Here is a 13,917-nt window from a genome sequence, read left to right as displayed (position 1 = left end):
TCTCCCAGTAGCTTTTAGAAATTGATAAACACTATCAGAATGGCACTGATTGAACTCATCCTCGTTTTAAACAAAATGGTTTTAAGAAGTTAGAGTCAATATCAAAACAGAAGTACATATACAGAAGGTAAAACACACCATGCAAATCCTCTCAAATACGATGTGCTCAGAACGCCACGACATCACAAGATGAGCCTACGGCACAGCGTCGGTCCCAGCCCCAAACACCAGCGTCCGCAGCACGGTTCCTTTACAGGTCAGGAATGCTGTGGTGGCGGCGTGGTTCCAAGTCAAACAGCTAACGGCAGGCTGCTGTGCGCGACTCAAGTCCTGAATGGGACCAAGCCACAACAAATGCTACCTGAAGATAAACTGAGTCCCGAGCACAACTCTGCTATTCTAGATTCACGTATGAGCCTAGAGAAAGATGCCCAAGCACAGGCACGTTCTAAGCATCTTGACATACATGATCTCATTTACTAGACAAATATAGGTGGGAAGGGCTTCCCTGGTGGCGCAGGGGTTAGGAATCCGCCTGCCAATGCAGGGGACACGGGTTCGAGCCCTAGTCCGGGAAGATCCCACATGCCGCAGAGCAACTAGGCCCGTGAGCCACAACTACTGAGCCTGCGCACCTAGAGCCCGTGCTCCGCCACAAGAGAAGCCACCGCAATGAGAAGTCTACGCACCGCAATGAAGAGTAGCCCCCACCCACCACAACTAGAGAAAGCCCGTGTGCAGCAATGAAGACCCAACGCAGCTAAAAATAAAATTAATTAATTAAAAATATGTATTTGTATTTGTATGGAAATATGTATGGAAATATGTTAATATTACATGAAAAAATAAAAATAAAAAAATAAAAAATAAAAATATGTATATATATATGTGGGAAGCCTGACCTTCTAGCGCTGCTGAGCCCAATTCATTTACTTTACAACTCACAACTGTTATAAAACTATTAAAAGTTCATAGTTTTCAACTTTCTATCCAATAAACAACGCAAGTAAGTAAAGTAACACTTCCATACTCTTTCTTCTAAAAATAAACTGACACATCTACCATTTTGGTAAATTTTACTTTGGCCTGATATAGAATCCGTATGTCTCTGGTTCCACTTCTCTAAGCAGAGCATGGACTTCGCATGATCACCCACAGAATCAGTACTTCGAAGCAAGCAGATGAGGAGTCACGCCTCCCGGAGTCCAGCTCGCACCACGAGCAAGAAGTTATCAAGTCCTTGCTGTTGATCTCCTCTGTCCACAGGGCTCACACTTGGAGACCATTTACTCACTTGACAGCAGTTCGAACAGGCTCAATGAAGAAGTTTTCCAGCTCCCAAAAGACAGAAGTGGTAAACTAGAAGGCAAGGACAGGGGGCCCTTGGGCAGGAAGAAGGCAGCAAAGGAAGCAGCTGACAGCAGGGAGAAACACCCACTCCCTGGCTTCATCCATTACACCGTGAAACATCTATGCTGCGCTTCTGCTTCAGCCACCTATTTATCAGGATGACACACCCTCCAGACTTCCAGATAGCTGTAACTTCATTGTATGTAGACAAATTTTGGCATGATTTTCAGTAAGAGCATCAAGGATATCTAAATCTACTGTCCTGTCACCCACAGGCACGCCAGTCCAGGCTCTTGAGTTCTCATCTCCCCAAAAACTTGATGCTAGATTTTTCCCACCAACTCCTTCCCACGGTCACCACACACAGACCCCGGGGTATTTTTGTTTCTATTACACAAAGTTTAGGAAATACACCTAAATAGGAGAGAAATGTCCATGCACACCACCACTCAAAAACAACCATTATTCCTATTTTGATGTGTCTTCCTCCATCTTTTTTCTATATGTTCTCTTTATTCGTCTTTTTCTGACATAGCCATGATCATACAGTATACACAATCTTCTCCCCTGCCTTTTCCACTTAACTTTGTAACATGTTTACTTATTAATTCATACCTTGAATCTCTCCAAAAATTACTCAAGATGGCCTAACACTATAGCCTAAGTATTCTGTCCCCGCTTGTTATAAATTATTTGTAAACATCACTTGGAACAACTGAATAGATAAAGCTCCTTGAGAACAATTACCCTGTCTCAGCTGCCTTTGAACCCCCAGCACCCGGTCTAAGAATAAATAACTTGCATTTTTACAAACAGTTCGTTAAGGGGATTAATATGTTTTACCTAAGCACTCTCTTACTATTGATAGCTACACTATTTCCTAATTTCCACTAGTGTAAATATTCATGAGAGCTGCTTTGGAAAACAGTTCAGCAATTTCTCAAATATATAGTTAAACACAGAGTTTCCATATGGGTCAGTAATTCTACACCTAGGTGTATACCTAAGAGAAACGAAAACATATGTCCACACAAAAGAATGTCCACAGCAGCATTATTCGCCATAGCCAAAACGTGAAAACAACTAAGGGCCATCAACTGATGAATGGACAAATAAAACATGGTCTCTCCATACGATGGAATATTATTCAGCCATAAAAAAAGAATGAAGTACGGGCACATGCTACAGTATGGCTGGACCTTGAAGTCACTGTGCTGGGTGACAGAAGCCAGACACAGTGGCTACATGCTGTATGCATCCATCTATAAGAAATGTCCAGACCAGGCAAATTCATAGAGACAGAGGGTAGATCAGTGGTTGTCAGGGGTTGGAGATAAAGAGAGAATGGGGAGTGATTGCTAAGGGGTTAGGCTTCCTTTAGGGGGTGATAAAAATGTTCTGGAATTAGATAGTGGATGATGGTTGCACAACTTTGTGATTATACTAAAAACTAGTAAACAGCATGCTTTAAATGGTGACTTTTATGGTATATGTGAATTACATCTCAATTTAAAAAACTATGACGAAAGGAACATCTCTGTGCATATAGCTCGTAATCTGTATTTACAATTATTTTCTTTGAAAGATTCCCAGAAGTGAATTTACAGGGTTGAAGGATATGAAGGTCTTTTCTCCTTATTGTGAAGTCAACGTACAAAATTCATACAGTAAAGTATAAAGCATAGGAAATAAAATCACCTATAATCCAGAAGCCCTGGATTCATGGTTTAGCTTATTTTCCTACATTTTTCCACAGCTGATATCATACTAGATACAATTTCACACACTAATTTTTTTCATTTGTGTATTCCCTCATGTCCTTTTAAGTCTCTGTCACCATCGCTTTCTATCACTTTAGAACCTTCCGTCATATGCAGTAAACCATAACTTTTTTACCAGGCACCTCAAGTCATCTATTTAGGTATGTTCCAATTTTCTGCTCTTTCTTGTAAATGACGGACACGAGCTCACAGCAAACACCTGATGTATATACTGCCAAGGTGCTTTAGCATCAGCGTACACTCCTACCAGTGAAGTGAGAGACGGCCTTTCTCATCACCCTCTGGGGATATCTTGAATGCATTTGTTCAAGGGCTCGGGACAAATCTGGATGGCACGAGCGGGCTTCACTTTCAAAGAACAAGCAGGTAGGGAGTGCAGCGTAAGCTCCCCGGCATTTTCAGGCTGTGGGGGAAGGGTGCGATGAGCTGAGAAGCCGGGCACCAGTGTCCTCCCGCAGCAAAGTCCGCTCTGCAGTGGGACGTGAAGGCCCCCACGCGGCCAGTTCTCACCGGTCTCCTCCTATCTGAGCAACACCAAGCCGGAGCTGCCAGCTCTCCCTGCCCGCAACCACCCCGCACAGATCTTCCCACCGTAGATTCCCCGCTTCACAAACGGCTCTTCTTGGCCTCAGCAGAGGACATGAATATGGTTTGCTGGCCGTTCTTACCAGAATTGGTCCACAAGAAGGGAGAGAATGCTGGAGGACACAGACACGGGCTTCTTTTTGTTCCCTTTTGCCTGCTGCATCCTGCGGGGCTCTTTGAGAAGTGGCACTGGGCCATCTCAGCCAGTACCAGTTCCCAGAGAGCCATTTACTTCCATGAGACCTTGCATGAGTCATTCCTTCTCTCTCTGGGCCTGCCTCAGTTTCCTAATCTTTAAAATGGGGGTGGGGACTTCCCTGGTGGTCCAGTGGCTAAGACTCCACGCTCCCAATGCAGGGGGCCCAGGTTCGATCCCTGGTCAGGGAACTAGATCCCACATGCATGCCACAACTAAAGATCCCGCACGCCGCAACTAAGACCCGGTGCAGCCAAATAAATAAATAAACATTAAAAAAAAAAAAATGGGGGTGATCCGACCAACCTCACGGGGTCATGCTGGCTGGGTGCAGCCTCTTTAGTTACAGCATGGAGACCAGTTCCATCCACTCCCCTTCCTGCTTCCCCCTCAACCTGCAACAGACTTGCTTCAGACCCTATTAGTTTCCTTATGCTGCTGTGACAAATTGCCACAAACTTGGTGGCGTTAAACAACACATTTGTCATCTTACAGCTCCGGAGGTCAGAAGTCCGATTGATTTCACTGAACTAAGACCAGTGTCCGTGATAGACTACTGGCATCCGCGGCGGCTTCTTGCATCCTCAAAGCCAGCCACGGCCGGTAGAGCCTTTCTCAGGATGCCATCTCTCTGGTTCTCCCTCTTCCACTCAGAAAGACCCTTGAGATTACACTGGGCCCACCCAGATCATCCAGGATCACCTCCCCGTTGCAAGATCCTTTATTTAGTCACATCTGCAAAGTCCCTTTTGCCATGGAAGGTAACATATTCACAGGTTCCAGGGAGTAGGACGTGGACACCTGGGGAGGCCGTCACTCTGCCGAGCAGACAGCCACCGAGAGACTGCAGGGCTGAGAGCGGGTGGAGCCGGCGGCAGTGGCCCGGTGCCTCAGAACCCATGTCCTCCGTCCCGGCCACGCTCAGGGGGCTGGAATATCTGACACTGACTACCCTGAACTGCAGAAAAGTAAACGTGGGCAGCAGAAGGTGAGAGCAGAGAGAAGAGAGCAAAGTATGAGCACTGATTCTTTTTATTCAATCCATGAAGGCAAATGAATTTATTTGGATGATACACAATCTTTCTAACGGTGAGACTTGTTTTTTAATTGAGGTAACACTGGCTTGTAACACTACGTTTCCTGTGTACAATGTATTTCGACTTCTGCATACACTACGGCGTGCTCACCACCAAAAATTTAGTTTCCATCCGTCACCATACAGTTGACATCCTTTGATTTAGCCCTTCCCCCCACACCCTCCCCCTCTGGAAACCAGTACTCTGTTCTCTGTGTCTATGTGTAAACACTGGTTCTGAACACATTTTCTTTATCAAAAGGAGGCCAGGGTAATCCTATGGTGCCTGTACTATACTTTCCAGTCTCCTGGAACAAGATAATCTCTATATTTCCCATTCACGCTTATTTTTAATATGCAATTCAGAGAGGATACTATTCATCTCAATTTCATTCCAAACTAATCCTCAAGAAATTATGATGACCCCCTCACCTTTTCTGACACACCTGGTTCACAGCGAGTTTCAGAGCCCGCCAGAACACGGACCCCAGGCTGTTTGTGGTTATTTACGTGGTGAATTAGACCCTGTTTGCTGCGCTAGTGCTTCTCCAACTTCAATGGTGTAACACTGACACCCAAGAGCTGGGTTCTCACTTAGCAGTGAGTGGGTCCCTGAACTCCCTGAAATTACACAAAAACAGCAAGGTTAAAACAGCAATGAATACACCACAAGCCTGCCACATTAGTCCTGAAAAGTCACTCAAATAATCACATTTATTATTTATAGAACACGCATATACTTGATTTGGCAATTGTCATCTAGTCTCAATTCTAGAGTTTAGGGTAAAGAGTAATCACACCTAGAACTCAGTCTAAACATTACCATTGACATTTCAGTGTATTACTGTAGCATGAGTGACCGATTTTAGTGTTGAGTCTTAGAATTGTTCTTGAATTACATTTGTGGTTTCCGTGTGAAAAGACTGTCTTCTTAGGAATTTTTTTTTTTTTAATTACATATTATCAGTCTGGGGGCTTCCCTGGTGATGCAGTGGTTAAGAATCCGCCTGCCAATGCAGGGGACACGGGTTCGAGCCCTGGTCCGGGAAGATCCCACATGCCGCAGAGCAACTAAGCCCATGCGCCCTAACTACTGAGCCTGCGCTCTAGAGCCCACGAGCCACAACTACTGAAGCCCGTGCGCCTAGAGCCCAAGCTCCGCAACAAGAGAAGCCACCACAATGAGAAGCCCGCACACTTATCACTTTGTAATAAGTGACAGCACTTATCACTCTGTAATCATTATTTGATATGGCTGCCTTCCCTATTGGTCTGTGGGTTCCTTGAGAAAAAGGATGCTGTTTCTCTCATTCATCTCTTTAGAGAGCCAGAGCCCTCACATACAACAGGCCTTCATTAAACTGTTTGATAAACTAATCAGGCCAATTTCAGAAACTTATACCATATAAAAACCACAACGGAGCCAATTAGTAGTCAAGGAACAACTGGAAGAGGGCAGACTAGAATTTGACTGAGCTTTCAAAGCCTAAATTGTAAGAAAAACAGGGCTCAGGAGGCCAAGGTGCTACGGGATCATCCCTCCCTCGAACAGCTCTCCTTAGGCAGATACATCCTAGCAAGGGAGAAAGGTGGTTCACAGAGCGTGATGAAATGTCCCTGAAGACCTCCCACATCCTCTGTTCTGATCCTCTACCGACCAAGCCCACTTTTCATCTACACTATGGTTTCCTGAGTGTGGGCCTTTCCACCAGGAAGGGAGAGACCAGGGTGGACAGGGGCGAGATCCTGGCGAGATGTTCTTTCCTCCAGCAAAGAATAAAGTGTCCAAAGGTAAACCAATCTAGGAGGTATTTCGGATGACCAGCAAACTTCCTGGGGGCTCCACCTCACCAGCGATCCTACCGGGTCTCACACGGGTTCAGACACTGGTGAACCGAAGTCGCAACACCTGACAAAGACCACGAGCTGGTGACTGAATAAGTGTATAAGTCCTACAGTGTATGTTTTGTTGAATCATGCTGACAATGGACAGACACTGCAACAACTTGTAAAAACGTCACGGGAGGAAAAACTTGCAACTGAGGCAACTATACTTTAAGCACTTACTAGTGAGGAGGAGCCTGGGCAAATGACTGTCTGGCTGTGCCTCAGTTTTCTCATCTTTACTATGGGGTGGTGGGGCTGAAAGGCTGTAACCAATATCAAGGTTTTGGGGACTTACTACATACTCCATAAACATGCATTTTCCTTCCATGCTATTTTTTCCTCTAAAAACTGGGGGAATGTCAGTGTTTTTCTGATGTAGCAGTATAATACTGCACGAGTGGAACACAGTTTAAAAGCCTGGGATTGAGATGCTAGAATGCAGGGCTGAGCAAGCTGCCCACAGGCCAAGATGCAAGTCTACCACCCAAAGGAAACCACAGCCAGAGGGGCACCCGATCGCAGTCACCTGCCTGAGCACCTCATCCAGGATGGTCTTCCACCTTGAAAATGACAGAAAAAGAATTTTTCATCAAGCCCATCAAGTGCACAATCCTGAGATAAGTGAACACACTTTGTTCACCTCAAATATAGGCTCTAATGATACAACTTAGACTAAAATAAAAACAAACTTCAGCCCAGTTAGTAAAAAGAATTCTCTAGGGCAGTGCTGTCCAATAGAAATATTTGCAATGAGGACCACATACTTAACTAAAAGATTTCTAGGGCTTCCCTGGTGGCGCAGTGGTTGAGAATCCGCCTGCCAATGCAGGGGACACGGGTTTGAGCCCTGGTCCGGGAAGATCCCACATGCCGCGGAGCAACTAAGCCCGTGAGCCACAACTACTGAGCCTGCGCTCTAGAGCCCGCGAGCCACAACTGCTGAGCCCACGTGCCACAACTACTGAAGCCTGCACCCTAGAGCCCGTGCTCTGCAACAAGAGAAGCCACCGCAATGAGAGAAGCCCGCACTCCGCAACGAAGAGTAGCCCCCGCTCATGGCAACTAAAAAAAGAAAGCCGGCGCGCAGCAACGAAGACCCAACGCAGCCAAAACTTAATTAATTAAGTAAAAAAAAATTTCCAGTAGCCACATTTAAAAGGGTAAAAATAAGCAGGTGAGATTATTTTAATAATATTTTCTATTTAACACAGTGCATCCAAACTACTATCAACTTGACATGTAATGATTATAAAAATTATAAATGAGATATTTGACATCCTTTTTTGGTATGAAGTCTCTGAAAGCCGGTGTGTGTTTTACGCTGCGAGCGTATCTCAAGCGCCCAGTTGCCCATCTGGCTGTGGCTACCGCGCTGGACAGCACAGCTCCGGGACCTCACCTCGTTCTCTGACAGTCTGATTCTACGAAGGACCACGGCAAAGTCCACTGGCTGAGGCTGAGACCGCTTAAGAAACATCCAGCCTGAGACACCGCCTTCTACAAAGCCCCTGGTGGGGATCTGGAAAGAGTCAGGTTTCTAAGACCACAAAACATCCCGCAGGGAACTGTTTCCCTTCCCTCCGCCCCTGGCTGCCCATCCGCCTTCCCAGCAAGCCCCGCGGGAACAGCTGTTCCCAAACTTGGAGCGTTCTTTCCCTTTCCCATGCTTCCCTCCCGCCCCCTTCCTGTTCAAATCCTGATGCGTCTTCCCAGATTTGGCCCAGATTCCTCCTGTCCAGACCCAGCCCACCCCAGCAGGAAGTAGGCTGTCCTTTCTTGGGCCAGCCTCAGCACTTTCTCTCTCCTCCTGGGACAGTTATTAAAACTCTAAGCAGAACGTGGTTATTTGTTCACATCGCATCTCCCGTAGCACTTGCTCCTTCGGGGCAAGAATGGCATCTCCTCCCGCTCTGACCTGCCCCCACAGAGCTCCAGGGCACACCCCAGTAGGTGCTCAGCTGCACACACAGGGTGAGTCACAGACACGACCCGATTAAGGGCGAATGGAGCCTGCCACCAAATACGTGTCTACGGCAGTTCTAGAGCTGTTCTCACACGTCTCTGCCTCGACAGAATATGCTCACGAGCAGGTGTGCAGATCTGAGGCTTGAGAGACTGCATCCAAGAAAGTGGGCTGCTGCGTGACGGATGCACGCTTCCTCTTCGGGGACGGGAGGAACAGGTGCTCGAGATCTGTTTACCAGCGCCATAGGAAAGGCCGGCTTGTCGCATTACGAATGGCATCCTGGATGCACAGCGCTAAGGAAGGAGAGCCAGTGCAGGCTGGAGGGCCCTCGCAAGGAGACGCAGAGTCAGCTCTGGGCCTCCCAATACTCCGCAGCTGCCCTCCAAGCCCCCGCGCCCACCCAAGCATGCACGGACCAGCCCTCAGAACCTAGCCCCCTCCCGATGGACCCCAACGGCTCCTCCTCCCTGGTCTCCCGACCAGGCCGACTGGCCACCAGGGAGAACCCCAGCCAATGCGGTTCTCAGCAGGGGTGGGTGGAGAAACGGCAACTCCCAGGAGAGTCTGACTTCTGGAACCCGCCTTTTACAAAGACGAACCAGAAAAGCAGGCATTCCAAAATACACAGGCAGAAAGCAGATCAGCAGATCAGTGGCTGTCAGGGACCACAGTGGGAAAGTGGGGGATGGGAGGTGGAAATGTTCTAAAACCGAACATTGTGGTGATGGTCGTCCAGCTGTATACAGTTACTAACACTCACTGAACTACACTAAAATGGTGAATTTTGTGGGATGTAAATTACACCTTACTAAAAGCTGTGTTAAAAAAAATGCACACACGCATTGAGATTCCTAGTAAGTACTTCATTTACAGTAGGAAGAAACAATGTCAGGACTCCAAGTCATATGAAACACTGGGGAGAAGAAAACAAAATCCAAGGACGTAAGGTGACTGTCATCTCACTCACGTTAAACTGTTAAACACACATCTGGCGATTCTGCTCGACAAATTCTAAGTCATGGCTGATCAATGTCCCGGACGTCTTCCAAATAGCTGGACACATATTGAAACATTCTCTAAACCATCATTCCCAACCCTCTGCATTCATCTGTCACATTACTCTACGTCACGCTCTCATGCTACAGCCACAGCCCATTAGTGGGCGGTGAAATTGATTATGTCCCAATCAGTGGTTTGGTTTAAAAAGAAAATACTGGAGCACATCACACCTCACAAGGGTAGGACGTACATCCTATGTCATGACACTTTTCTTTCCATTGCACATGTGATACAGAATGGTCTCCTGCTTTCCGGAGCAGCACTTGGCAAGGCAACGCCCCAGGGTATACCTGTAGGTGGCTGCATCCAGTCACACAAGGACCACCGTGCTTAATGCACAGGGCTGCCGCCTACCACCTGTAGGCTTTGCAGACACCGCTGAAAGTGTGCAGTCGCAGCCGCCAGCCCCCAGGGCAAAGCCCGCGTTGTGCTCAGAGGGACGGGAGAACCTTCTTTAATCATCACGACAATTTTAAAAAGGTGGGTCCCTCATAACCACCCCCACTTTACCTAAGGAGGAAACTGAGCTCAGGGACGGGCACCTAAGAAGTGGCAAGACCAGAGGGGAAAAGCCTGCTCGGGTCACCAGCGGCTCTCTGCACTCCCATCGAGCTCGGAGGAGGGATTCCAGGCAAAAATGAAAGGGTTCCTGCCACCATCCCTGAGGAAAAGAGTGGAAATAAAGATGCTGTATTACTGCTATAAGAATACTCATATACGTACCATATTCCGCTTTTAAATAATTTTTATCCTCCTTACTCTCCTGACAAATTGCTAATGATGATTACTCAGAGGAGACTACAGTTTGGGAAGTTACTGACCATCTTCTTATTTTTAATATGGCCAAAACAATAGAAGAGGGACTTAAAATACTCCTTTAAGAATAAAATACAGTGTTATAAAAATTTGGTTCTTAACTTACTACTGAATACCACAGACAGGAAGGGATATTTAAAAATTAAAAGGGGAGGTTTTAAGGAAGGATTTGGGGGAAAAAAAAAAAAAAAGAAATAGTAACAATTGACGGAAGAAGAAAGTTCAACTGAAATAGGAGAGGAAAACCCCACTGGCCAAGGAGAGCAAAGAGGCCCAACAATAACATTCTTTAGAAATGGCATCACAGGGGGAGGCGACCCGGAACAGTCTGGCCATCCTTTCAGCCAAGCGGCACACAGGCATACAGCGGCAGAGACGGCACAGAACTCTGGGCTCTGTGATCTCAATTTCAGCTTTGCAAATACTGCCGAGGTCGAGCTCTCCCCTGCGTACTGCTCCCAGCTGCAGAAGTCCTGTGCCAGGCTTCTAAGAGTAAGAGCTAAAGGATTTCATCACCCGCCCTTTTTTGTATTAATTACCTCCCCCCACCAAAAAAACCCAGACATACACACAACTTTTTAGCAGTCACTTAATCTGTTTTCTTTTGGGCATGAGAATTCCATTCTTTACAGATGCCTCTTTGCATATATCGCCATCTGAATCCATGAACAAAAGCAGAGGGGAAAATACCTGAACATCTAAGACATTCAGACACCCATCAAGCTCTGATGAAGAAACATGTGCCAGGAAAGGATGCAGGGAATGGCAAGTGCTTGCGGTTCTTTTAGGTCTTGGATCTCTCTGGGAATCTGAGATAAGCCATCGATCTCCTCCCTAGAAAAACATGTTTACACATATACCCAAAATGCTGCCCTCATATATACACGAAATGCTGCCTGTCCGGGAAGTCCAGTTTCGGGAACCCTGTTCCCAAAGCTCCCTGCCCAGGGCAAGAGGCACCAGGGAGAGAGCACACACAGCCCCTGGAGGAAGGACCGGTTTCACTGGCGGTGGGTTCAAGGCCCAAGAGAGAGGAGCACCAAGGCCGCTTCTGACCTGCCCAGGGAGGACAGGGGACCTGCCCAGGCCTCACGCAGGGGGGGTGAGAACAGGCGAGGCGAAAGGAAGCCTCTCCCCCCGCCGCGCCCCCTGAAGGCACGGGCCGGCCTGACAAAGGGCAAGGCTGCAGTTTGCAGGCGGCAGGGAGGCCTGCGGAATGGAGGCGGGCGCGCGGGCATCAGATATGTTTCGGAGGAAGGTCCCTCGGGCTACAGAGAAAGTGGACAGCAGGACGAGGTAGCAGAGGCTGGGCAGGAAAGGTCGAGGCCCGAGGAGCGCTGGGCCTCAGTGACGGGGGCAGGTCCTTGAGTCGCAGTGAAGCCACTCACCAGGCCCGTGCTGATGGCGAGGGGACACCTGAGCTGAACGCTCTGGGAAGGGTAACAGGAGTAACCACTTCTGCCGTTTCCGGGACCCTGCTGGGTTCCCTTCTATGTGACATCAGGAAGGCGGTGAGCTTAAGGTCTTGGGGGGCACCTCTGCACTAACGTGGGCCCGCCCGACGGGAAACTCATTCTCACTGTAAAGGCTCTACAACGCAGGGCTCCCCTGAGACTGTCCAAGGAGGCAGGGCGGGTCATCGCTGCCTCTGCGGCAGCCTCCCTACCGGGCCAGCTCGGGCGGGGACCACAGGCACGAGCGAGGCAGGCTGGGTGTTACTGGCTCGAGTGAGGATGTCCCGTAACGTAGGAAGCTGCCCTCCAAACTGCAGGCACTGGAGCAGGGACTCTGTCATTTTGCTCAATATCAAGTCATAAGAATTGTTTAAAAACTCCTCAGAGCGGAACTGTGGGTAACAATACTTGGGCAGCCTCCTGACGTGGCTTAAGAGTGAGCTCCAAACTCTCCTTCAGAACTGAAAAGAAGCCAGGTTCCCACCTGGAGAAGCTGAGTAAATACACTGCGTGACAACAGTGACTCGAAATTTCCCACCGCGTGGCCACAAGCCGGAGCGGTCAGCATCCGCACGCCAGCGCCAGGGCTCCTTCCTCGCATGCCCCCGCCACCCTGGCTAAACATTCTGGACCCTAAAGCCTCTAGAAGGCCATTAACATCCATACCGAGCCTCTCAAGTGCCCTCACTGAAACGTGCGTGCAGGCCCCTAGGCCGGCCGCGGGCTGGGTTCCAGCTCATTCCCTCAGAACCCACACTCCAGCCCTCTCCCGAGGTTCCTCCCACCACCAGGAAGCCCGTGGGACCGTCCCCTCAGCCCTGCTGACAGGGACACCGACAGCTGCTGCACGCGCCCCCCTGGAGCCCTGGCCGGGGGAGCAGGGGTCGTCGGGCTGGGCTGGACCGCTGGCTGCTGTGTCCAAAATGGAAAGCAACACCTAGAACAAGTGACCTGCGATTTTTCTGAAATACATCTGTTCTGTCAAACTCGTCGGTGCACATCCCCAAGACCAAGCCACCAGCACTCGGCACCTGAGCCCACCTGGGCAGAGCTCAGAACTGTCACCAAAGAGCGCCGTTAAGGTAAACGGGACTGGCCCCTCGATCGCTGGAACACTGCTCCCCTCATGTGCCTGGGGTCTGCTTCATGATGGCAGAGGGGACACAAGTGAAGGAAGGAGTTCTCCCCAGGACCAGAAACCAAGGAAGACTAAAGGGCTCTGCCTGTCCGGCTTTGGGACATCATGGCCCAGCAATCCAATCGCAGAGAATGACCCGCAATGACGCAGGCCTTCTGTCTTTGTTATCCTTCCCCAAACCAGCCCAGTGCTCTCAACCCTGAAGTGACCTTGACTCATCTCACTCCAAGCGTCCACAGCCCCCTTTCCCTGCAGAGGCTACCTCACCGCAAGCCCAGGCAATCCTGCTCCCAAGACCCTGCTCTGAATCTTCATCGAAGGGCAAGTGTCTTCAGACGCCCCAACTAGTCTGTGCACATCACGAAGTCAAGGATCCTAGAGGTCTTGCCTCTCCAGTACCTGGCACAGACCCTGACCCTACAGCAGGAGTGCACTGTGCTCAGATGGATGGAAGGAGGGATGGAGTGATAGGGAGAGCCGGAAGGATGGAGGGAAGAATGACAGAGAGAAGGATGGATGGAGGAAGGGATGCATGGACTGAAGGATGGACAAAGGGATCGATGAAGGGATGGATAGACGGATAAACAGTTGGATCAGTAGATGGGTCAAT

This window comes from Eschrichtius robustus, unplaced genomic scaffold (genome assembly GCF_028021215.1).
Source record: "Eschrichtius robustus isolate mEscRob2 unplaced genomic scaffold, mEscRob2.pri scaffold_749, whole genome shotgun sequence".
NCBI lineage: Eukaryota > Metazoa > Chordata > Mammalia > Artiodactyla > Eschrichtiidae > Eschrichtius > Eschrichtius robustus.
This window is presented reverse-complemented; position numbering follows the sequence as displayed.